Raw genomic sequence first — 3,443 nt, 5'->3', positions numbered from 1 at the left:
ACTAGCCGTTTGAATAAAAACCATGGATTCTTCTCAGGGGCGAGGCAAGACATCTTATTGTCTACGCTCCCCTGAGTGGTACCCACTGAAGCAGGGGTACAGGAAAAAATTCTTTTACGATGGCTTACGCCATCGCCATCATCAAGCACAGTAATAAGCGCGGTTGACGGAACGATGGATGGTGCTGGCGATGAGGATCTTATCCTCATCGTCGGTACCAAACATGCTGTAGCGAACGTTATTAGCAAGTCTATCCGATTAAGCCCCCTCATTTGAAGGCTCATAGTCAGCCACCTGACGACGATGATCAGGCGACTATTCTGCTCTCCCACGAGTCGGCCTGCATTCATTGTCGACCTCCAAAGAGGTATCACACTCATGTGGTGACTCACCACGCTCACTGGCAACATCTAGTGTTGCGGGAGAAGATGATACTATGGCAGACGAAACGCCTGCCGCAAGAGACAAAAATGCGTCGCCTGTGGCTGCATATACCGTAGCTGAAGGCGCCGCATTATTCACATACCGCATCGACTCCTTAACCAGGCTATAGAATTAAAAATGATGGGTCTAATCAACCAAATTCGTTTTAGCAATTAAGTGGTCTTTTAGTGACCACTTGAATCAAAGACATTCCGAGTGATTGTCGTCTAAGGTAGGGGTTATGTAACGGGGTGTATCGTTTCATGAAATCAACACTTAATCGCTGTTTGTTAAAATAGTATCCAAAAGGTAGATATCATTTGGACAATATTACTTTACATAGTAACTATCGGAAAGCTTATCCATTGGTAGATAGGTCATTATATCTACTTGCTTCGCGGTCAGTAAGCGCTGGACGCGCGCAGAGAGAGAGACATATAATACTTTATTACATGTTTTGTATTAGTATCGAATTAAGTTTGTATTAAATTGATAGGAACAAAAGAACTTAGTATGTTAATCACATTCATTTGTAACTCCATTTAAAGCTAGCGTTTTAGAGATAGTCTTCCTCTGCACGTACTATTGCAAGTAAAGCAGCGTGAGGCACCACTCACACTAAAGCAGCGCGAAGTGGACTTGTACTATAGTAGTACAAATTGGCAGTGTCCTGTTACAGATACCCCCACACAGAAGTATACTTTATCATATAGTCTATTTCTACAAATAGACAATATGATGAAGTATACTACTGTGTGGGGGTATATGTCACTAACACTTTAAGCGGCATCACTACCGCACTATGTCAACAGCATAGTGCGGTTGTGGTGGCGGTAGCGCGGTAGTGATGCCGCTAAAAGTGTTTGATATGGCGCTCAACTATTAAAGCCAAAATTAATAGAGAAAATTATTTTGTACTTCTTTTTTTATTTTTTCTCATAGAAAATAATATTTATTATGGCTATTATACTTACGTAACGGGACACCCGTTACAGCTAGTGTAGGCAGGCACGTCGTAATGCGGTCACGCTCTGCTTAGACACACACCCTAGCACAGCGAGGAAGCGGTTTGTAGGCGGGCACGTCTTAATGCGGCCACGCTCTACTTAGGCACACACCCTAGCACAGCGAGGAAGCGGTTAAACCTGCTTTTCTTGCGTGCAGTGAGGTAGTTGTGGTAGGCGCGCAAGCGACCTCACCCAACACACTAAGAACTCTGGTAAAGTGTCGTCACGGGAGCGGTAATCCGTCTCCTCGAGCGCACTAACCAAGTAGGTAGTAATTTCAGACCGATTTGTATTTAATAGAATTAAATAAAAATACCTATTTTTACCAATTGAAATGATGTCTCTATAGATATCATTTAATATGTATTGCGAGCGTATCTTTATAGATACCTCGCGTAACGGATGACGCTAGCCGTCATCTCTCCTAATGTGAATGCACCCATGTGCATCACATCCACAAGGGTTGGTCACAAATGTGCACCACACCCGAGTGTTGGGTCTAATTACTATTATTTAGTAATTGACCATCCCCTTAAGTGCACCTAATGTACTGAACGGGGACTGTGTAACATAGGGGCAACTTAAGCCTGTTACACCATCCCCCTCTTTAAGAACGAATTTACATTTTTAAATTCGTCAAAGAGGAGAGAGGAGCTGCGAGCAGCTTTACGCGCCGGTAGTTCACTCGATCACTCTAGTGCACGTGTTTCCATACACGGCGCCCAGGATGCCACCTAAAAGGGGTCACGTTAGTAGGTCATCTGCGAAGACGCCCACTCAACCTCGCACTAAGCGCACGCGCCACGTTAATTCGCCGGCCGCGTCTAATGCCTTAGTTGGAACGCCATTAGCCACTGCGGCTGTCGCGTTAACAGGGCTAAAGGATCCATCCCACTTTAACAGTGAGGATGTTGATCCGTCGCTCATTGTCGACTACAATGAGTCGACACCGTTGCCGTCACCTCATAGTAGTGATGCGGACAACGAGCTCATGAGGAGTGATGATGCGGCATTATTGCCCATAAAACTTCTCTCATGGCTCACAACATGGAGACAGCATCATTTACGGATGCTGTCCCGTCGTCTGCGCTGGAAAGCGCAGCGACAGGTAACGAGAGCGCTGCTCATAAAGGCGCAGCCACTTCTCCGTTGGGTACTACCACAACGCCTTATGCTCGGACAATACTTCATAATGGTTCTGACATAGAGGATTCGGAGCCCAAAGCTCCGCCGACGACACGTGAATGTGCTCAGTCGGTGTCACAAGCCAGTCGTTTAGAACGCGGCTATATGACGGGTGGCATTCCAAAAATGCCCCCTCCATCTAAATAGCCTCGTTTAGACGGGCCAGGAGGTCGCTCCTAGAGAGCGCTCTTGTAGACGCACATAATTATTATGGCGTCTTTCAATCATGGAGGGCTCAGGGAAAATCGCTTGGGCGTATTTTCCCGATCCCGGTCGTGTTGCGTTCAAATGAAACGCCCGACCAATACGAGGCGGAATTTCTGCGCCACATTCAACCACATTACGATGTGATGAAACAGCGGTCGCAGCAAATTAATTTTGCCCGTTTGCGTGTGAAAGAAATCATGGGTGGTACTGTACCCCCTGTTTCTTCTCACTACGCTGCTTCTGCTAGTCCATTTGAGACTAGCGAAGTGGCCTTAGCTGGTGCTCCTTTTCATAGGCAGCAACCAAGCCGGGCACATCAATACGTAGGGTATCGATCGGTTCCCAAGAGTCAAAACTCTTCGGGTAACCTTTCCATTGGACGAGGATCTGGTACCCTTGCGTCACGGAGCGGTGGGCAAGCAACCTTCCAACAAGGAAGCGTTGATTCCCACCCGCATCCATTAGTGCCGGTGGCGCCCGATAGGAGCGGCGATCTCGCCCACCTAATCGCGGCTGCCTTACCTTCGTCCGTTCAGTCGCATGCTGCTGAACGACGTATTGCGGATCTCGAGGGTCAAGTCTCGCGACTGACCTCGGATCTCGTTGATGTCCGAGCGAAGG

This window comes from Bremia lactucae, linkage group LG1, assembly GCF_004359215.1.
Source record: "Bremia lactucae strain SF5 linkage group LG1, whole genome shotgun sequence".
Classification (NCBI taxonomy): domain Eukaryota; phylum Oomycota; class Peronosporomycetes; order Peronosporales; family Peronosporaceae; genus Bremia; species Bremia lactucae.
Note: the sequence above shows the minus strand (reverse complement) of the source record.